The sequence below is a fragment of the Falco punctatus genome, assembly GCF_963210335.1.
Source record: "Falco punctatus genome assembly, chromosome: 11".
In the NCBI taxonomy this organism is placed as follows: domain Eukaryota; kingdom Metazoa; phylum Chordata; class Aves; order Falconiformes; family Falconidae; genus Falco; species Falco punctatus.
This window is the reverse complement of record NC_137591.1, coordinates 1,303,246-1,326,361: the sequence shown is the minus strand read 5'-3', so window position 1 is coordinate 1,326,361 and position 23,116 is coordinate 1,303,246. Positions and strand designations below refer to the sequence as shown.

Sequence of the window (23,116 nt, the reverse complement as noted above, 5' to 3'; positions counted from 1 at the left end):
TACAGCTCCTGGCAATGGCTGACAAAACAGACATCAGCTGTGGCCCCAGTTTTTTAACTTTTGTAGCTAATTCTACATGCGTTAAGTATTACCACTTAAGTTGAGAAAGCAAACTCCCAAATGTGAAAAGAGGCTCCAGCAGAGAAATGCACACGTGTGTCGCTACGGCTCTCAAACACAGTGTTGGGTTTTGCACAAGTTATGTATGTTTTTGGTTTGTCTCTGTTACTTGGAACGAAATCCTTAAGGGTTATTATTTAAAAATAAAAATATTTCTATAGGTAATCCCTGAAAGTAATTTTGAGGATGCTGAACATGGGGTATGAACATCTAGAAAATGTCAGAAGTCCTGTGCTGAAATTTTACACATGCATCTTATAAATAATTTTTAATAATGAAAGGTCAAACCAGTTGGTTAGAGTAATTATACTGAATATGAGAAGAAAAATTGGTGAGATGGAAGGTCTTTTGTGTGTACCACTTTCAATGGTGACAGAGTTTGTACACTGCAAGAGGAGTAGAACATGCTGGAACCTCATCGTCAGTGCAAGTAATTCAGCGGTTTAGATGGGAATTACTCTTTGGCTAGTTAGTGCTTAAGCAGCCCTGAGAAAATAGATGCCTGATAAGAAAAGGGACCTGTAGGAGTCAGAGGCGTTTGACTCTGACAAAACCTTCAGGTTTCAGCATCCTATGGTGTTGGTGACATTTTCCTTTTACACTCCCCTTTCCACATACAGAAATACATATGCGTATACTCATATACACTAATAAAAATGAAAAGAATTTTCAAAGATATTTTGAAAATAGGATAGTTACTGTGTGTTCAGAGTCAGAGTAAGAAGGGGTTTTCAAGATCTTCAGGATTACTACAGACTCTTCGCTTTCTACAAAAAGCAACTTCCTAGTCTGGGAGTTAAGGAAGATCCTGGAAAACTACCGGTGATGATAATGTTGACCATCCCATCAGTCACTGACCTTGATTTATCGGAGATCCTTGGCCTGAAGTTCTCCCTCATCTACCTGCAATTAAACATTGACTCAGTTTTGGTGTTTTTCTGTAACCTCTGGCACGATATTGAAACATTGGAGGAGGATCGGTCTCCTTCCAGCAGCAAAACCTCTGGGAAAACACCCATTGAAGCTGCAACGAAGTGAAGTTGTAAATGAGAGTAGTAATTAACCACCTTGCTGCAAAGCCTAGATTAAATAAGGAGGAGGCTGATGCTCTGTATTCTGACTGGTGCAAGGCATGAGTTAAAAATGTGTTTCTACAGGACTATCTGTGGTTTGTATTGCTGTCAGTGCACGAGGGAAAGCAGGGCAGACAGACAGCAATCCAGTGGGCGCTGCTGGCTAAAACCTCCTGCGTCAACTTTAAACGAAGCCACAAATTTATTTTACTGTCATAAGCAGCTACAGACAAATAAACCGGGTTTTCTGCCACGATCTCCCACCCCAACCTACTGTCTTCTCTGCTGATGCTGCAGCACGAGGGACTCGTTTTCTGACACTCTGGACACCTTTTAAATTGCCTCTGCAGCTGTCTAACTTCATAGCAACTGCCATGGCATTATCCTAGCTGTTCACCTGACTGAAGTTAGGAAAGTGGAGGGATTAACACAGCATTATTTAATTATGTGAGGCAAACAGAAAATTTCAATGGCAATGCCACTGCTGATACCAGTGCTGATTTCCAGAAGGAAGGACTCAGCCCTAAGTTATTATACATTTTGAGAGTTTTTCGTAAAAAAAAACCACCAAAAAACCCCCCAAACCTTCCCATTGTCTTTCAGGGGAACAGATGTTGTTTTTCATCTGCAAACTGGCCTCAGTCAGTTAAAGATGGATTAGCTCATGTAGTTTCATATCTATTGCAGCTTTAGCTTCCTCTAAATTTTTTCTCTGTTGTGTTCAAAGGTTTTCATATTCTCAATTTTATACCATACTTTGGAAAAGGACCTCTCTGTTTAACTGTGCTCCCAGAAATAAGGCAGGGATTGTTATAAAAGAATGCTATTCATTTCCATTCCCCAGTCTTCATCCTGCTCCCCCAAAAATACATATAATTTTGCTCATTTGTTGCAAATTTCTGCAGACGGCATGAATTCAAACACATCTCAAAGCTATATGACTTGAACATCAATTTTTCAAATTGAGAAAAGACTGTGCTTCTGTGTTGTGCTTACTTGCGGAGATTAAAACCCAAAGTGCTACTAGAGTCCATTCCAACTGTAACTGTACATCACAAACCATCATTCCCTGAAGAAAGCTGGGAATATTATCAGGCTAAGGGGACATTTCAACCAATTACAAAACCCAGCATTAAACAACACATAGACTGAGGTTCTTCTATCACCGCCTTGCACGACTGCCACATCACCCGTGACTCTTGTCTTCTTCCTGGCTTCTGTTAGCTATAAAAATAATTTCTTAGCTTATTTTCAACTGCTTGGTAGTCTGAAGCAACTGTGAAAAATCACAAGGATAGGAACTTTTATGACAAACACTATCAGCTTTTTGCAGGTTAATCCATCCCTCCCCTCCTACTCCTTCTGCTGCTGCATTCTGTGATGAAGGGTGGTCATGCATAAATTGCTCGGTCACTTTCGTGAACGGCTTTGCACTGCAGACACGCTAGATCCTCTGCACGTAAAAGAGACTGAGTGCTTTGGAAAACCCGCTGCTGAAGAAGGGCAGGCGGGAAGGCAGGCAGGCAGTGCCTGTGCACCCCGAGCGCCTCCACAGAGGACGCCAGAGGCTGCCCTTCCTAAGCCCTTTCATTAAAAGCATGGAAGGTTTATACACTTGTCTTTCTACTCCTTCCTGGTTTAAGGTGGGCGGAACAGTCTGCTGCCTAGTTTTTCTTTTGTAACTCTCTATTCAATCTGGGTTTTTAACTGGGGAGTAGATTACCTCAGTCACTATGGCTTTCTGGCACAGTCTTTCTAATCTTTTTTATCTTAATTCAGAAATAAAAGTACACTTCATGTGTAGGTTTTGCCAGTGGAAAATTCTATTTGTTTTTGTCTCCCAGATGATCCTGATAACACTTCCCAGACTCCTTCCTGGAGGAGACCTGAGCATGGCACATCTTACCACATTACACACATGGAAGTAATATCAGACCATTGGGTCTGACACCGTAACTGCATCTCGGGGCAGGTGTTTCAGGTAGAGCGACGGGAGCTAGAGCACGGTACGTGACGCTCATGACTTACCCCTTCCAAACCCTCTGGGAGGTGGTTCGGACTATTGTTACAGGCTGACCTGGAGCTACCTTTTAGCAAGCTCTGGGCAGGGCCACCCCTGCACAATAGCCTGCGCTGGGCTGACCTGCTCCACCGAGTGCGTCCTGCTGCAGAGCAGTGATGGGAACCCCCTGAGAAAATGGGGAGTCAGGACCTCTTACCACCTGCCAAGCACGAGGGCAGGCTTTTCAGCTCTTCGAGAACACCTTCTGGCACCCTAAAAGGAGAAGGACCTGACGTCGGGGTCTTAGATCCATCCTACGAGTCATTCAGGGACAAGAGAGCAAGACATTTGTGAGCCTCAAACCAACGTTCACGTTTACAGTGACACCAGAGAAGAGTCAGGTTATCACAAAGAAAAGACAGCGATGACACCGCGCGGCTGCATTGCCCTGTGAGCGTCCACCGCACAGCATCGCCCGTGGGCAGAGGCTGCATGGCAGAGAAACAGAGATGCGGGGAGGGGGTTTCTCAAACGGGGAAGCTTAAGAAGAGGACAACAACACATGAAGCCTGGAGGGAAGGCAAACCAATGAATGCACAAAGACGGGAAGGAGACAGTCCAGCACTACCACAACAAAGCCGCCCGTATTCAATTCCGGTTATTGATATGGCAATGCATCGGTTATGGGTCCCTGCGAAAAAGTACCCAAACATACTTCGTGAATGTATGTGGATACTGACCTGGGCTTGAGACAGGACTAGAGGTAGTAGGCTCAATAATTTCTACAAAAAGGGAAAAGGAAAAAAAAAAAAAAAGAGAACATTTGGGTGTTAATCACACATGGAAGACAAATACAGAATGAGACAGCAAACAGTCATGCAACAGACACGACAATTTCATTTAAAGACCGGGCTGGCCATCACAGGCCTGTGACAAACATGCAGTTGACCAGACTTCAGTGCCTACGAGCTGCTCATCAGCGTCTGTCTTTTCCCAGCTATGTTATTCATGTGTCACCGGTACACCACATGGGGACCGTCACACTCCGAAAACGCAAATATTTTTGCCTGCCACCATGGCAAAGCCACCCTTGGAGTTCTCAAGCTCAAAACCATTTTTCCTGGGTATTACTGAACCCTGGCTAGAGTAAGGGGGTTTGGCTCACTTTATTGAATATAATTGCCTATGACGAATATAAGTGAAGGTAACAGTTTTGAACAAAGAACGCTCTTTAAGTAATCGTTTTGTGCTTTAGTGAACTTTTAAAAATGCACATAGTTTTAATTATTGAAGCCCCTCCAGAAGAAAACATTTCTCAAAAACATCAAACACATTTTGAAGATGTTTGCTTCACCTGGGGCAACCAATAGGAACAACAGGAAAAGTTAAGAGCACAGTTCTCCAGCATTCAGTCTAATGAAACAATCACCTGTGGCTTTTCATTGTAATTTCATTTTAAAATTCATTATTCTGTGCTTTTTTATTAGCTTTGAATAGTGCTATGCAAAATGAAATACCAGACCCAATCAATCTTGCAGAGAAGCAAGCTACCATCTTAATGTAGCAATTCAATACCCTTAATAAAAAAGATTTAACAAAATTACCAAGCTCAAAAGATCATTGACCATATCTTGACTATAACAAGAAACTAACAAAAAAAAATTATAAGCTAGTTGACAACAACGGATGTGCAGGTAATTGCTAAACACGCTCTCCACTCTTGTCCAGTTTTGCATTTTTTACCCCTACAATTACTTTTCACGTTAATATGATGCACAAATGATTCCAAGTGAAATAACAGACAAATACTTTCCCCGCCCCCCCAGTTGTGAAGTTTCTTTACCAAATTAATGATGCTAAGAATTCTGCTAATACAGATGAGTGTTTCCAATCCTAAAAGTATTTATTTGACATCTTGACATATACATCATTGCTGATACATGCAATTCACATAAAAAAAAAAAAAAAAAAAGGAATTTGAACTGTATTACTCTGACTTTACTATTTTATTTAAAATTTAAAATCCGTGACGGTTGGTGACATCTTGAGCAGTCTTTAATATAAAAAGGGTTTAAAGTCTACTATGGAGGTTTCCTACCCCTGTACAGGGCTAGTGTATGTACGCGGCAGTGGCAAGAGGAAGAGCTGTGGGCAGAGGCGTCAGACCCTCAGGCCCAAGACGTCCCTCACCAGTTCCCACCATGGAATTGGGGCAGTGGGAAAGGCAAGGTGGAGAGGAGGGGGCTCTCCATCCTGCTCCGGCCGGGAGCATCCCAGGGGACGTGCAGTTTGCCCACCCTGCTGCAGCGCTCGGGAGCTGGGCTGCAGGAGAGCAGGAGCTGCTGCTTCCAGCAAGCCTGATAGTCGGGAAGAACATAAACGATGGTAGAAGATTCTTTTGGGGGGGTGCGTTGTGCTTCAGACAAAGGTTCCTGCTTAACCGGCTGTGGCGCAAACAGGGTTTCTCAGTATATTTAAGAGACACAAAGCAAAATAGCACAAAGCTACAGAAATAACGATTGTGCAGTGAAGGCTGATGAACTAAATTGATTTCAGCAATGTCTAATTTTTACAGACCCATCGACTTTGCTATGTTGGCGTGGATTGGGAAGCTGTGCAATAGCCGTAGCGATGTATTTGTGAGTTTTGCATTAATCTCCTTAAGACACCTATTCCACTTTCTTAGGGGGGAGGCACAGTGAAGGTCCTGGCCGAGGTCTCCCTGCACAGGGACCCTGCAAGAGCCTGCCAGGGCAATACAGCAAAAGGTTTCCAGCAGTCTAGAAAAAACAGATGTCCTCTATGAAAGAAGGTAGTACTTCTGCATAGAGCAACCTCAATTTTAGCAGGAGAAAGAGAAATGGTGTTAAGAGACTCAGAAAAAACAAAGACGTATTAGGAATTCCTCGATTTTGTATTTTAACAAATGTTTTATGAATTTTATAAGAATTTGATTTAGTCATCTTAAATGTCTTCCGAATCTTTACATTCTGAGAAATTACATCCTGCTTCTTAGGTATAATTATCAGCTTTGCTTCAGGTGCATTGTGCAATGATGACAAAAGTTATTTTTCTGGCTACTCTAAAATAACAGAATCTTTTTCTTGTGAATTTAGGAGTCAATCCTTCTTGTTGCTATGGCTGCCTACAAAATAAAAGGTTCCTCTTGCTGCAGAATAACAACATTCTTTGCAACAATCAAGTAAATTAACATACTCAATCAACACAATATTTCATTAAAAGGCAAAATACCATACCCAAAGCAGCAGGGATTTTACTAGGATCATACCTCTTTTGGAAACATTGGATGTAGACTTAATTGTAGGTGCTTAAGGTAGCATAAATTCACAGAACTGTAGCATCACTGAGGCTGGAAGCGAAGGCGGTAATACCATGTATTATTCTTGCAAAAATCTCATTTTTAAAATACGTTATTAGATCAAGGAATTGGAGAGATGGATATATTTCTAGTTTCAAGTTCTAAAACTCTTTGCAAATCTTTATTCATGAAATTGTTCAGGTCTATAGAGAAAAAACAAAACCAGCTGGTTTTCCTATAAGCACACTAGGCTGGTTCATTAAAATTAAAATATATTAATGACTTAGTAACACTGGGAGGCAGGGATGTGTAGGAAAGAGTGGCAGTATCTGTACTTAATTTTGCTGGGATACCAATCCTACAGTATCAGGACTGCTTAAATTTTCAAGGGTGATTGTGGGGGAAAAAAAAGAAAGTATAATGGAAAAACATGATATTCTGTGCCATTTCTGTGCCTTCAAGTGGAGAACTCTCCTTCAGCAGAACTTTTTAGATTTGTTTCATAAACCAGAGGAAAAGCAATGCGTTCACACCACCTCCTAGTTTGCCCTCTACATGCTCAGTGCCCTCTGGATCTCTGTGTACAGGATCCTTGCTGTTACCTTCAGAGCTGCCTATTCTGGTGATGTAGGCATGAGCCTACATCGAGAGAAAGGAGGAAGGTTGGGAGAATCTCAGGAGGTCTCTGCAGCTGTGCACAGGAGGAGAAAGAAAACACCTAGACAGGGCAACCAAGAAAGTATTTGATGGCAGAAGTATTCAGCACATGGAAAAAGTACGAATGCTGCTGAGAGCAGCAGTCGGCTAAGTGATGCTGTCAGAAGGGGTGTATCAGTCACAGCCTGACAGCGAATACTCCCAGGGAGAAATAACAATTCTGTATTCTGCTCTGCCTGTAAGCAATGCAACGAGTCCTGGAAGGGGGCAACCGTGACTGAACGCAGAGCAGAGGCTGCGCTGGAGCCGGGGGAGCCGGGCAGAGAGCACCTGGAGAAGAGTGCTGCATCCTACACCAGCATCGTGGTGGGGTAGAGGGAAGTAAGAAATGATAACATGGGTAAAAGAAACTGTCTGGGTTAATACTACTTTGAGAAAGGTAGAAGAAAGTGTTCTTGGGATGACACAAGGAAATCTATTTATCTGCAAAGTCAGATTTGGATAAAGACATCTAGAGAGTTTACAAACAGAGAACTGCGCCCGCGGGTGCTGGGGCAACAACCCGGATCCATGAGGGTGCAGGAAGGGCAGGCGCAGGATGAGGGGTGCAGGTATCTGCGTTGCATCGTCATGGGAGGAAAAATCCCACAGTGTTCTTCTAGAATCAGTTTTGTTTAGCAGTGGTGAGCATATGCTAAAGCCGACTGCTGGAAATAATCCGGCGTTAGAGAATCAGCAGTTGAGTGAGTTTAAATAAAGTGGAAGAATAAATCCCACAGACTTGTAACCACAGCTCTAATCCTCAAAAGAGAAATCTTTGGAGAATACAAGCTATTAAAGACGGCTGGGACAAGGAGGTGCGGTTTAATGTCAAGGACATTTAACGTTGCCTTTCACCAAAAGGAAAGCGATAGTATCTAGAAATTCCTTTCTGATCCCAGGTAGAAAAATGCTTGCAGATAAAACCTCTTAACAAAATGAGAAATGACCCCGTGAAAGGCTAGACAGCACAAGGAGGAAAATTACAAGGAACAAAAGGAATTGGCCATAAAGAAGCGATGTCTGGGAAACCCAGCTGGGCAGGGGTGAAGTGGGAGTTGCCCAGATACATGGCACCTTGGGAAGGAAGCCGCAGCAAACCTGCTGCAAAGCATCTTTAGCCGCATGCATACCCTAAGAAAAATGAAAGCACCTCTGTTCACAAAGGTAGGGTGGAGAGATTAAGCATGGACTTAAAAATAATTCTTTTGCTTCAGTTTTAGCAAAAGCTAAAAGATAGCATCCTGAATAACAAAATGGAAATGGAAATTGCCAGACCAAAGTTAAAGCAAAATTCAATCAGCCCAGGTCAGAGGGATTTAAATACGTTTGCACATAAAATTATCAAAACAGCAGTAAATTCATGGGGAGGGGAGGACAGCAGGACTGAGAATTAAAGATATGTTCAAGGAGGGTAAGCACACTTAGCTACAGCCTCATGGCATTCCAGGCTTTAGAAAAATAGGAGGTGGAAGGAGCTAGTAAAGGATATAGGCAGGTGAAAATAAGCAAGTAAATAAAAACTGGCTATTAGTTTACTAGAGGCCAATTACTTTTAATTATTTGCCTAGAAAATTTCCTAGTACACGATTAAGGAACAGAGTAATTCACCAGCCCCTCTTTGCAGGAGCAAATGGGTACCAACCACGACTGAACGCATTCAGAAACACAAAGCGGGTGTGCAGCCTGTGCAGCCTTGCTGTCCTCACGCTGCCTCCTCGACAGAGCTGCTGCGAAAGAAAACAGCTCCTTCAAGGAGGAAACTCGATTAGTTTATGGAAGGGATTACACGACGGAGCAGCCTGCGGTATAGGGGGATTAGATTCACTGACCCAGGCGTCCCCCCAGTCCCAGCACCTTAATAGCATAAAGCAACCTCATTTTTTTCCCCCAAGAGAATATGAAAAACTCAGCAAAAGTAAACAACACGTTGTTTCAGTCTGTTGCCTGCAGAAAACCAGCCTACGAGCCTCTGACTCAGATAAAAAACATACCAACCCACCAAGCAAGCACCCCACCTCCTCTTCCCATCTCCCAAACCCACCAGCAACCAAAAGCAGAACTGCCCACGGGACACGTGCCGGAAATTTTTCCTATCTTTCCATCTGAAAACACACAGATGCTACAGGGACAGATGCATCGCTACTACTTATACTGACATGCTGCAGTTCAAACATCCTTTTTCAGCAGTTATGACTGGTCCGTCACCTTGGCTGCTGCTGCAGCCACATCTCCCTGTCCACTGCTCATCAGCCATTTGGGACAGCGTAGCAACTGACACGCGCTGCTCACTGTAATAATGAAATAACAGTTATGGCATCTCAAAAAGAAGAGCATGATCAGTATTTTCCAGAATACAGTTTCGCCGATAGATTTCACTACTTTGGTAACACGAACAATTTCAATACTCAACTGCAGTCTGTGAAAAAAGTTCAGAAACCTAACAGATCTCAGACAGGCGCGCGATGCTCCCAGTTACAAAACGTTGCAGTCTCCTACCGAGGGGTCTGCCAATGAAGGAAAATAGAGAAAAGCTACTAAAATCTCAGCTTGCACTTGCAAACGCTGCAAGTTTTCCCACGTCGCAAGTTTAAGATAAGATTTATCTAAAATGAAATTTGGTAAAACCAAAGATCACTCACAGCATTTAATGAAGATATAGCAACCAAAGCCTCGTTGGCGTTGCAGGTTAATTTACTATTTGCAGAGCAGCAGCACAGTCACGGCCTGGGCTGCGGGTGAGGGCTCCAGCACAGCCCCCTTGAGCCGTAGCTCACACACCAGCAGGACTTTTATCCAAGGTTTATTAAATCCAATTAGGGAAAGGCAACAATGAAGATACAAAAAATGTGAAGTTTGGAGAAATCTGGAATACCATGGGACCACACCAGATATACGCCTTTGCTCTCCTCTTTCTGTTTCCCAAGCCTTGTCCTGGCACAAACATGAAGGAGAGGAGGATGCTGATCATTTATTCCCAGTCCCCTCACTCCCCCTGTGCTCCCCCATCAGCGTTCTCTACATCACCTAGAAACAGCACACAGAACTTCAGACAACATCCCCATCTCTGGTACCCTGCCAGACCCCTCAGTCTTCAGCTGCTCGTTCTGTCTCTGCTTTTTATACAGTGAATTTACCGACTTTTCTAATAATGAATTTGAAACAAGACACATCAAGCAACCGGACTCAGCGCTTGGCATTCTTAGTCTGTTGAGATGGTTTTTCCCCTGAAAAAGTGATCTCCTTTAAGGTAACAGAAAACAAAGTGCCTCTGTGGATATCACTTCTGAAGCACCGTTCTCCTCCACATATTGCAACTAATTCATATTAACATATTAATATAAAATATAATACACATAGATTTTCCCAGTGTATGAAGACTGTAAGGATACTCTCTGCAAACCAAGGTCTTTAAAAACCACAAATCCCAAATCCCAGACTTCCATGGACACAGAACCGGTCCATGCTGCCCCGTGCCAAGGTGGGGGCAGGCAGCCCACCAGCACCCTCGCCCAGCCGCAGCTGCCGGAGCACGCTTCTGCTGACGCTGCAGCCAGCGAAGGTCTGTCTGTCACTCACAGTGGATGTTAATGCCACCATAAAGACCATCTCAAACCATTAGGGAAGGATAATTCTTCAGCAACATAAAAATGACAATGCTCTTTTCCAGTTGTCTGGAGCTCGCTCCCAGCACGAGCTCAGCACCAGCCCATCACTGCGACCATTACAGAAGTGTTGAGCTAAAGCTATGAACCCCATTTTGTTATTACAAAGATAGATTCTTTTATCACTCTGCAGTTGGTCCAAAATAAAACTGTTCTGGTTGGCAGAATTGATGCTGTTAGGGGGATACCAGTTTTTAAAAATTAAAAATGTTCTCTATTATGAATAAAGCCATATGCCACACTCAGATCCTGTTTTTTAGGGTAAAAAGCAATGCTGTGCAAATCTGAAATACAATTTAATTCTTTGCATTCTTCACTATTATGGTGACAGAATGTCTAATCTATTTTACAATAACTATGATGAACAGAAACTATGAAATGTTTTAATTGTTTTCAGCAGCCCTCGACACTGTAACGACGGTTTCTGCCACTCTTCAGGCATTCTGAAGTGTGAAACGACTGCTGGAACAAACTCAGGTTGCCTTTAGCTAAAAACTTGAAATTTCGTTTTAGGATATGACACACACAAGAGCACAGAAATCTGTTCTGCTCAATAGCATTTCCTTAGGAAGACTGAGAAGTCAGATACACAATCAAGAAAACACACTTACTTTGAAAACCCCATAGCGTTGGCACATATTCTAGCTTTTTCTTTCTAACGTTATTCTAGTTTATTCTAGTCTTTTGCAGTCTAGATACTAATCATTGACACTCTGAACAGTTTCCCTATCTATATTCCATTTAAAATCCCGTGAGTTTTCTTAAGATAAATACAAATGATTTGAAAAGCTATGATTAGGTATTTATATTTACTATAGAATACACTGTGTAAGAGAAAGCACAACTTTATGGAGTATTTTATTATAGGATGGGGGTAGGTGCTTATTCAGTAACAGCTCCTCTGATGAAAGTGCCATTTCTAGATCAGAGAAAGTGTCAAAACACAATGCTACCAGACTAACGATGCTGCTAGACTAGCACACTTGCAGATCATAAGGAGAGCATTCTGTAACAGGAGAATACAAAAAGCTTGTTTCATTTCAGTCTGTATCAGTAAAATCGCTGGATTTTGCTGCAGTAATATTTAGACTTCCCAACATGTATTGGAGGAATCAATAACTGGTCCAAAATACAGCCGGCAATTAAATACTAACACGTTAATTAATGCCCCCCCCCCAACTATTTTTATTTGTGACCTTTGATAATTAACCGGGCTTATTTAATCTAATCTCCCCTGGGCTTTATCAGCTTTGTTAAAGATTAATGATTTATATTGAAATAGAGGTCTTTAAGCCTAGCTAAGCCAGAGACCGTTTGAATACAACTGTAAATGGAAAAACATACTTAATAATAAATCTTTTGGATGGAAACTCTAAGTGGATTGGCTAGAGACATGACCTTAATTTATTCTGTGTCTTTTACTTGCCATTAGTATTTTGCAATTACAATTTGAGCTAGTCTACATGTTTGAGTTATTACATCTTAATTGCCTAGTAATGGTTTATTTTATTTAAGTGGTTTGTTCTTTTATTACAGGATTATAAGTATTTAATAGCTCGATATCTATGAGACATTAAAAAAGATAAATAATCGTTAACTTGAAATTTGAGACCTGAAATCGCCAGGTAGTTTTCTCACTCCACCCCTTGGCAATCCTCAGTGCTGCACAGCTACGGTAGTTTGGGTTTGCTTGATAGCAGGAGTTTTTCAATGAATGTTAAAATATTTTTACGCCCGTAGAAAACCACGTTAGTGACACCTTTTAGTGTACTCTTGTAAAAGAAGCCCAATGGAAGTGAAGTTTTAAGAGCACTGACTGAAAGCTGTTTCTGTGGAGTGCCAGGCCTGAGCACCACACGTGTTCTTAGCTGGCATGTAAAAGGCAAAAGGATGAATTTAAAGTCTTACTTAACATTTTAATGGAATTTGATTCTCTTTTGAAAAAAAATCAAAGATAGATACTAAAATAACACATTCTTTTAAGCCTGGAGTCTAGTACAGGGTTTTATTTATTTATTTAATTTCTAGTAAGTTCCTGAATAAGTCATCATATTTTACATAGAATGAATTATTTTATAGCATTAAAATAAAATCGGTTTAAACTTAATTTAATTGTGTGTGTGTGTGTGTGTGAACCACTAAAAAGAAAAATTATATTTCCATTAAAAATATTCAAAGCAATATTTAAAATAAAGGTCACGCATTTGGTATTCTTGCCAGTTGGAGTATGCAGTTTCCACCCCCACTATCACAATTTCACATCTGTAATACGCTGGTATATGCTCAAAGCTTCACCTTTCACAGGAATGCCTGTATTTTGAGGAAATGGATAAATCAGGGAAGTTTGTCCTGAGCAAAGCAATTTTGGCAAAAGCACCCATTTACATTGCAGTCTACTTTTTGAGTATCACAAAAATATACCCACTAGTTTAAAGTCCCATCACCAGCACATCTTTGCACTAGTATTTACAAGCACTAAACTACTAAAAAATGAAAAAAACCAACAAATATACAAAATAAATCTGTATAAATGAATACTGACATTTTTTCAGATTTGAAAAATAAATTGGAACAATGAAATCTTTACAGATATCTTGCAACAACCCTCAGCACTTGCAGCCTTGAGCAGTCCCATGCCACATGAGGCTGAAGAGACTCCTGCAAAGCAAGCCTAAGAGAAAAATGCAAAAGAAACCATGCAAAGGGTTACTTCTGTCAGGATAACAAAAAAATCTCCCTCATTAATTGCAAAGAAAATACGGTTATGGGTAGTTTGGAGATGGCAAAGGTTATGTGTAGAAAGAAGCCAAGAAAAAGCAAAGAATGCCAAATCCAGACAGAAATCTGTTGCTCTGTGGCGGGTCCCATGCACACCCTGGATCCGCAGGGCTGTCTGCAGCCTTCTGAACCACCTCTGCGGGTGGAGGAGATGCGCCGCAGCAAACACGGCACCCAAGAGGGGAACGATGCTCTGTGTTTAACAAGACACGTCCCGAAGGGAAAGGAGCCAGCAGCAGCTGGTCAGCGAGGAGCTCTGCCTTTATCTCTGAATGCCACAGACATCACAACGCTGCGGCCACCCAGCATTAGGGATGCACTACTTATTCTGTGTAAAGCCACAGAAAGATGTTTGGTGTCGTCCGTCCCCCCCCCAAGCAACTGAGGCCCTTTCAGCTGCAGAAGAAGATTTCTAAAGCACCCCGTTTCTAGCCTAGGGATGCCCATTGCAGTTTATGAAATATAACAATAACTTTCACAGATGAAGAAAGCCTCAGACAGCACTTTTGCATTCTAATAAGATACATCAATAGGGCTCGTTTAATGTCAAATCAAAAAGCGTTTCTCTCAGCGCTGTGTATCCAGTTACAAGACACTGTTGACTATTATCAAAAATATAAAATAATAAAAGGCACAACCAATTTGCAATCTCTGTCAAGGACCCGTGTTTATGAAATCTTCCACATGGTTTACATTTTTTTCCCTGTAACCTTTATCAGAAAAGCACTATTGAGGATACGATTTATGAAATTCACTTCGCCTGCACACTTGAAGCATCTCAATTTCTCAATGAGCGGCTGCAGCCAAACCCATGGCAGAGCATCTGCCAGAAAGGAAAAGAAGGAGCCGTTGTTTTAGCCACGATCAGTTAAGGGAGATTTTTTGGGAAGCTTCCTGTTGTCATCGAACCCGGCCCTGTGTTGCCTGACCACCCATTTCAAGCTGTATGGTGCAGTTTGCCTGTCAGCCCATAAACGTAAGTGGCTGCTGTGGTGCCCCCCATGTGGCACAGAGCTCCCCGCAAAGCACGGCGCACATCCCAGTGTCCAGGGACATCACCCAGCACGCAGGAACAAGCAATGGAGAGTCCCGTAAACCCCTTAAAATAGATCGCGTGGTTTAAATTCAAATGAATGTAGGAAAAGGACTGCCTCTGTTCATAGAAGGGGAAAAAAGAGTTTTCTGACAGCGTTCTCAAGATGCTTAATCAACCCTTCCCAGCCTGGTGCCCCTCCACACCGAGCTGGCAGAACAGAGCTGCCTAACTGGAAGTGGGCAGCGCAGCAGGAAAGGCAGCAAAGCTGCTTGCCAGGGCTGCTACGCTGAATATGGCCTGGCGATGTCAGGGGTGGAACGAGGCTGCTAATGAGCCTTCCCCTTTCCTGTGTGCTGCCTGTGCCTTAGGCAATGAAACCAAGGTGAAGCAAGGAGAGACACCTATTGAATTTCTATTTCCTATCAACATTTTAATTATTTCTACATCACTAAAGTTACATGAAAGACAATGCTTTTATTTAGTTGTTCAAGTTATAGTACTATAAAGGATAACCACTATTTGCTCATTAGTCCTTATTTCCTATTTCAGATTTTTCCAGAGAAAACTGCTGCTTTCATGATTTTTACAGCTGTTGAGACCATAACAAAATGAAGAAAAAGTGCCAAAGTATTCTGCATCCTTTTAGATTGGTCTTTCATTCATATGTATAAATAGGAAGCTCATGAATAATGTAGATCTAGAAATCTGTTAGCATTTTTGCTGTTCAGAAACATGTGATTAGCATTGCTCTGACTCCCAATAATTATATTCTTATTCTCAGAGGTCATTCTTTAAACCTGCACAACTGTCGCTATGTTTTTGAGAGTAAATAAGGCAAACTATACCTTAGAGAAGCAACATGATGCATGGCACGGCGCTGGTAGGCATACACTGCTATTGCTATTAAACTAATCCTGTTGCCAGGTTCATGGTAATAGGCAGGTTTGTTGAATTTCTCCTACTTCTGAAGACCACGACCGCACTAAAAATAGCCTGGGTGCAGGGGAATCTCCCGAGAGACACCTTTGTCCCCCCTCAGCCCTGCTGCACCCTCTGCCCGTGCCGGCATTAATCCCACGTGAGGCTGGAGCGTTCCGTTTAGCCATACTTTGGCTTCTCTTGGGAAGACCAGCTGACGCATAAAAGTGCTTCTGCTTGCTGGCTACACTTTACCTGGACGCTGAAAGGAGGTAGACTTCTTTGGGTTTTTTCCTAGCATGTGGTGGAAACTATATGCAATCTATAGGAGAGGCAGCCAACCTCAGTATTTCAGACCCTCGCTCGATATGCCCAGCATCTCTTGCTCTGACACACACACATTTGATCTGGGCTGCTTAAAAGATCCGTGGGCTAGAAGTGCTATAAAATGTGCTCTGTAACCAGAAACAGTAATTCTGTTTTTCCCCCGTTTTTTCCATAGGGCATCATGCCACACTATACGTATATGATGAAGCTTTTCTGTCTGTAAAGCTCTGCAGAAATGCCCATTACCCTGTACCGGTGCAGTCAGAGGTGCTGCTCAGCCATACCTGCACCAAAATTGCATCGTTGCATTTATGCTTTGGCTAACAATTTCCTGGAGCAAAGCACTCTTTCTGAATAAATATTATTAACGTGGGGTCAGCCAGGGAGCCCACCTGCAAGGATGCAGGTCCTGGTACACGAGAGCCACGTTTCTGCCCGTTCTGCTCGCACAAAGTTTGGCGTGATGACTGGGGGCCGGGACACCCACGCCCCAGGGCTGCCGTGGGCTATGGAAAGGTCCCGACAGCAGCAGGCGGCCAGGCAGCTCATCACCCCGTTTATCAGAAAACGGGAAGAAAACATGGGAATGTGCCCGAGTTACAAGGGAGCAGTGACTGGGACACAGCGAGCTGCCAGGAAAGAGCTCGTCCTAACTTCGGGTGGCTACTCGCCAAACTGCTAATGTTTATAGCTGCTATACAGGCCAAGAGACAGTGCAATTGGGGTCAGCCGGCAGAGATGCTCCCCTGATGAGGGGGAACCTGGGTTCGCGACCTACCCACCTCCAGGGTAACCTCTGGGGGGCTTCCCGGGTGAAAGTCTGCTGCTTGCAGCTCTGGGAATGCAGGCACAGACAGCTCTTCCCAGACTAAAAATCTCGCTCCCATTTATAGACATTCTTGCCCTATCTGTGCTCACTACTGTGTTTACACACCCATCTCTGCAGTCCGCGTACGTATGTAATGAATGCCTAGAAGAACTAGATGCTGTTCAACTGCTCTGATATTTGCTTTCACTGGCACAGCAATTTGTGAATAAGTTATTTAATAATTACTGCATAATTATAGTTCTGCTGATCCCTGATGAACTGAAATCCACAGACAATGCCTATCAAATGAATCATTACAAATCTCTATAAATTACATGGTGAAATGTGCCAATATCGCGAAATTCATAAAACATCTACAATTTCTGTAAAAGGAAACTTAATTAAGCTGGAGTTATGGCTGCACATCTCTATCCAGAGTTTAAGAAGGAGCACGTTACAAGATATGACTTCAAACTTTCCAAGACAAATAGAGCGCCATATACTACAAGTCAGAGAAAAAAAAAATAGAGGAACACAATGACGAACCTTAATGTGGATTATTCCAGCTACAAATGAGCCATAGAGAAGTACGACTGGTTTTCATTTGGTACAGATATGTGTTGGGAAACAGGTAGAACAGGAGACAAACAGTGCCTGGCTAATCTATAGAACAAGTCGCTGTGCAGACACTCCGAAGAAGGAAACGCAATTATTGCCTGGGGAGCTATTAAAAGCTGAGAACAAGGAACAGAAGTCTGCTGAACACAGCCTACAAAAAGACAGAGGCTCCGAGCACACACATCAGTGGGTTAAAAAATAAACAACAAAATGTGCTTTTCAAAAGATTCACTTATCTCCCTTGAGGGATTTAGATATATCAGGCTGTGATAGCTGTTGTCAGACCTGGCAATGTTTTCCTGGTCAAGGTAGTGAAATTTAAAATATTAGATTACCTAATGTTTACTTATTGGGATCCTGCCTTAGAAGATGAGACCCAAGCTGGGGCTGACTCCCCGCCGAGGGCAGAGGCAGGTGGGCTTTTCTGCTGATGCTTCTAATACAGAACCAGCACAACTCGCTAAGGCAAGTACCATGCTACAGCTTACAGCCTCATTGCACAGATGAACTACTATTAGCATATTATAAACATAATATTAGCGTGCAAGAATTGAACATATTAGTTCTGGAAATAGAAACACCTTCTCCATTCTTCCAGATCCACCTAAACCTGGCTGTGATAACCCTGGGCTGGCCCCAACTCCTCCTACAGTCCCTCAGCACCGAGGATGTCTATGCTGACCCTCTCTCCATCATCCTTTTGCTGCTTTAATAAAATGCACAACAAACTGGCTACTTCTAATGCCCTGAAAATGAAATGAATCTTCATCTGCAAAAAGGCAAATGACGTCTTTTCTGAAATGCAAAACAATAAAAAAATCTTGATGAAATCCAGAAGTGTGAGCGGCTAGAAAGAGGACGTTAGGTAGGGTTAGACCCAGGCCAGTTTTCATTAATGCCAAGCACATACTCCACTTGTTAAACAGGATAATAAAATCAAACCAGCCCTAAATCCCTGGGTGAAATTTGGTTTTGTTTAGCTTTGCAGTAAGGTGCTCACTGGAACAGCAGAAACGGAATTTTATGCCAGAGCTGCATCTTCTTTTCAGACTTTTTTTGTATGGAGCAGACCTGAGGTGTCCGGTTCATTTCTTTAACACTAAGGACAAATTCCTTCAATGAACTCACTAAGCTTCATTGCCGAAATAATTTTGGTTGTTTACCCCACTGCTCTCTATCAAAGACTGTTGCAGAACCCAGCTGTTCTAAGGGTTAGAAATCCTCCTCTCTCCACCTGGATTTATGCATGACAAATTCATACCCATTCAGTTTTGGACCAGCTTCAGCCCTCAGCCTAAGCAGTTATTTCCCCAGGCAGCGCCTTACTGTGTTGGTCTATGTGTAGAAACAATCCTCTCCCAGCCTTTGCTTTGCTCAACCGGTGTCACACAAACACTTATCCAAGGACAATTTCCCTCCGTTCTGTCGTCATGTGCAGCACCACAGCCACGCCATGGTCCTGGTCCTCCCTGCTCCCCTCCTTCCAAAATGACAGCGTCGGCAACTACAGATGTGCTAAGAGAAAATATTTTTATGCCCAAGAAAAGGCCCAGGCAAAAATTCCACACAACCTGAGGAGGAATGGTTTCAGTCCCTGACCTGGGAGTTGTATTTAAAGTATTGCCAGCTTTCAGGGTATTTGCTGTGGCAGCTATTGAGAACGACCCCAGGGACCCGAGCCGCCCTTCCCACCCGCACAGTTCTGGACATGGCAATCTGCTCAGGTGGCACACCAAACTGTGGAGCAGTATTTACAGAGCCCAGGAGCAGTTTTAGCAACTGCTGGTTAAGAGTAAATGCTGAAAGGTCAAGGATAAGCTTTCATTTGCAAAGAAAAAAAATGGACTAGCTGCAAAATGTCTTTAGGAGGAGATCCACGCGGATGATGGGGGACATGCTGAAATTCAGACAGGATGATGAGGAGCAGCACGGGGAAACTAATCCTTTTTTTTCATATTGTATCCTACATTAGGAATCTGCATTCAGGGAAAGCGTTTTGTTATTTTGCAAAAAGGGCTATTTTACTTCAGAACATGCCCTGGTCCAGCCGGGCTGGTGCAGCTGTGGGATGGCTTTGGTGCCAGAGCAGCGCTGGTGGCTTTGCTTGTTGCTGGGGCTGTTTGTACCAAGTCAGGGGCTCTTCAGTGTCTCAGGCTGTGCCAGCGGGAGGGCTGGGGGGGATACGGGAAACTGGGGGGGGATGGACACGGCCGGGCCAGCTGCCCCCCCCAAGCCCAGGGGTACCCACCCCGTACGGCCTCACGCTCAGCACGGAGCGCTGGGGGGAGGAGGAGGAAGGGGGGCCGCTGGCAGCGATGGCGCTGGTCTCCCCCAGCCCCGTTAGGTGTGCTGGAGCCCTGCTGCCCTGGGGGGGCTGAGCACCTCCTGCCCTGGGAGGTGCTGGGGGAACGCCTGGGCTGGCTCTGCTTGTGCACACAGCTTGTGCTGTACCTGGGGAGCTGCCTTCATCTCAGCCCACCCGTTTTCTCACTTTCACCCTCCCGAGTCTCTCCCCACCCCGCTGGGGGGAGGGAGCGAGCGGCTGGGGGGGCTGAGCTGCCGCCGGGTGTTAAGCCATGACAGAATGCCAACCGCTTAGTCATTCAGTTAAAAGTACTATTTTGAAACAGACATACTTTATACAATATACTGCTCTGATATTAGCAGGAATCTACGTTTCCAGCTGAACTCTAGATGAAGCAGAACAGCGATTTACCTTGCTGAAGAAGGTGAAGAAATGCACAAGAACTGCCTTTAGCTGTAAACTCATAGTTTTAAAACCAGTAAAGTCTCTGGGGATTTACATAAACCACTGCTGGATCCTGACCCCAAAGTTAGTTTCTCTAGAAACAGACACTGCCTCACACCCTTGCAGCACTGGAAAGCTCAGCAACAGCATCAGCAAAGAGAGGGGGCTGGTACCAGATGTACATTGTATTGGCTAAAGAAATAAAAGCTGTACATGCCTGTTATATGGTGATGTGCCTTGGGTTACGGTGGGGTTACTTCGTGGGACTTGTTGCTTTCTTCCTCACACCTCCAGTAATTTAAACATTTTTTTTTTCCTTTTTCTTGGAACAGCATTTTAACTGAGTAAATTAACAGAATTTAAGCGATCAGGTTCACAGGTTTGTGTTTTAGTTTTGAATAAAGTTAGTCTATTTAAATATTGCCTGGTCTAAAAACCAGAACACCTTTTTACAGGCCAGTCTATAAGAAAAGGTCTGTAACAGCAGCAGCACCTTACCACACAGTAACCTTTACATTTCTGTTGTACCTTATCGCAGAACATTTTAAAGTCAAGAAATCAGCTTTCTTACTTGTGATAGTATGTTTAGGAAAAAAGTGCATTTCTGAAAAATTCATCATAGATCTTTTTCACTGAGAATTTCTAATACTGCAAGCAATATCTGAGCATCTGATGTTAATGTGGTTTTTTTTGCCTGAGGTTTGGAAAAGCCCTGAGAAGAGCAAGCTTTTATACTCAATTTATTATTGAAAATCCAGTCAATATCTCAACATATAAACCTGTAGGTGGAATTAAGGATAACACTGAGTTCTCTATTTTAGATGCTTATTGAAATACCTCAACTTTTTGTTACTTACGTGATTCGGTACAGAGGTTAATTAGTGTTTATAGTGTGGGCTCACTGAAAAACTTCTCGTTTTTAAATCTCTGAATCTATTTTTAACTTTCCTGCAGAGAAAAAAAAATACATTTATTTATTTTTCTTTCTAATTTGCTTCAGTTCACAAACTGTTCAGATTTCAGATGCTTAGGAACATGTAACAGCTCTCAGAAAAATTTAAATAGAAGCTGTGGAGACCATCTCTGTCTCTAAATCAGAGATTACTAAAACCAAAATAGAGGACAATTGACACAACAGAAGCAGACATTTGTCAGACAAACATTGCTTGATTTCAAACAACTGCTTCTGTTAACCTAGAATTTATTTGACGAATTATCTCAGTTATGGCATTTTCTAACCTGCTGGAGTATTTGTTAAATAATGAGGTCTTGGGTTCAAAACCTGTTCTGTGATCTTTGTGAAAATTCTTGATATCCTTGATCAATAGCTAATTCCTTTTTAAAGCCCCATGAGCTTTGGTCTCAACAACATTTTATGAAAATAGTTTCTACACTTAATAATATTTTAATGAAAAGTGCCTTGCATTAAGTTTAAAATTTGCCACTGATTAGCATAAGTGAAAGTTCTCTTGGGCTTGTTTTATGAGAAAACTTCCTAATACACTTTCTCTAGACTAGACAATATTTCAATAAGCCTCTTTTCCTTTAGAAGATAGACATTAATCATCTTTAATATCTTGACATGGGAATTTTTTCATCCTTTGTTTCCTATCGCCCCTTTATGAACCTCCCCTCACATTCTGCAAAAGTTTTGAGGCCAAGGATGAAGTCTGTGTTCCAGACTGAGTTGTAAAATGTTTCTATCATTACAACATTTCTAGTTTTCATCCCATTTGTTCCACACTTATTCTTTGGATTTTCAATTTTTCTAAAAAGTTTATTGACTTCAAGGTTTTCTACCCCTTGAAAAGAACCTCAAGATCAAGAGCAGCTCTCACCGCTGGTGCTCCTTGCCCTGACGGGGCATGGGCAGTTGCTGCCTTCAGCAGCATGCTGTAAATAAGTCCCACAGACGACCTTGAATGTTTTAATCATCATAATTAACTGATACCTAAGATGAACATTTCGACATGCTTCTAGACACGCTTCAACCTCTCCAATTTATCCAGTTCAGTAAGAATATGTGTCTAAATATTGTTAGCTATGGTTATAATTGCACAATTTGAGAATAGAAACACAGATGTACCAAAACATAACAGCAACTTCAGTGAGGGTCCATAGCAAAGGTCACTGGGGGGTTATTTTTTTTCCTTTCCCCCCTCATCAAATGCAGATACACTCTCAGGCCTTCAAAGTTTCTTCTAAATGTCAAGGAGAAACACAAGTTGCCAGGCTTGTTCAGACAAGTTCTTTCTACCTTGTCCCACCTCAGTCACTTATTGTCCTATAGTTCATAGGAGAGCTCAAGCTGGAAAATGTTTTTAAAGAAAATGTCTCCTTAACTCTCAGTAATTGCTACTTGGAGGAGCAATTGGCATCCATATGAAAGGATCTCAAAACCAACATCCAACAGAATTATTACAACTTACATAAATGGAGGATTTGACCATTTATCTTATTCTGTATGAATATATAAATTTAAGCTGCTGAGTTTTTAACTCTGCCAGGCTCCTTGTCTCAGCAATATCTGATGAAATTGGTCCCCCAGGTGTAGTTATGATGTAAGGAAAACTCTGTTTTAGTTGTGTGCTGTTCAGCTGCATTGTGTGCCTGCATTTCACCCTGCGTGAGAACAGGGAGAGAAGAAAGGTTTCTACCTTGCCTGTGAAACCCATTGGGGATGGTTGAAATTTTTCAGAGTTGTTTTCCATTGGAAACATAATGACTCAATTAAAATGCCTTTGATGAATGCACCTTGATCTTTGAGAAAGGTCCCCAAGGAACTGACTCCCAGATTTATGACCCTGCTTCTCTAATCTCCTGAATTTCAACAGGCTGATCAGGAGCTGGGTGTCCATCCCAGTCTCCAACTTCAGGAAAGGTCCTTTCCATGATGGATCACCTCTCCTATAACCATCAGTTCTATTAGGCCAACCTGGATGTGGTAAACAGCCCAGAAACCTGGTCGCTGCAGATGGAGCATACATGGGGGTGGGGGGGGGGGTGG

At 42.6% G+C, this 23,116-nt stretch overlaps 1 protein-coding gene and 1 long non-coding RNA gene across 2 annotated transcripts in view; one reads left to right on the top strand and one right to left on the bottom strand.

Annotated features, from left to right (window-relative positions):
* Positions 1-23,116, bottom strand: part of NEGR1 (neuronal growth regulator 1) — a 293,449-nt gene that overhangs the window by 29,152 nt on the left and 241,181 nt on the right. The gene's annotated exons all lie outside the window — the stretch shown is intronic.
* The window catches only part of LOC308071516, a 33,729-nt gene extending 10,613 nt beyond the window's left edge, over positions 1-23,116 (top strand). Inside the window, exon 2 of the long non-coding RNA XR_013931235.1 lies at positions 1-23,116. This exon is cut by the window's left edge and continues 4,948 nt beyond it. This is a non-coding gene — a long non-coding RNA (uncharacterized lncRNA).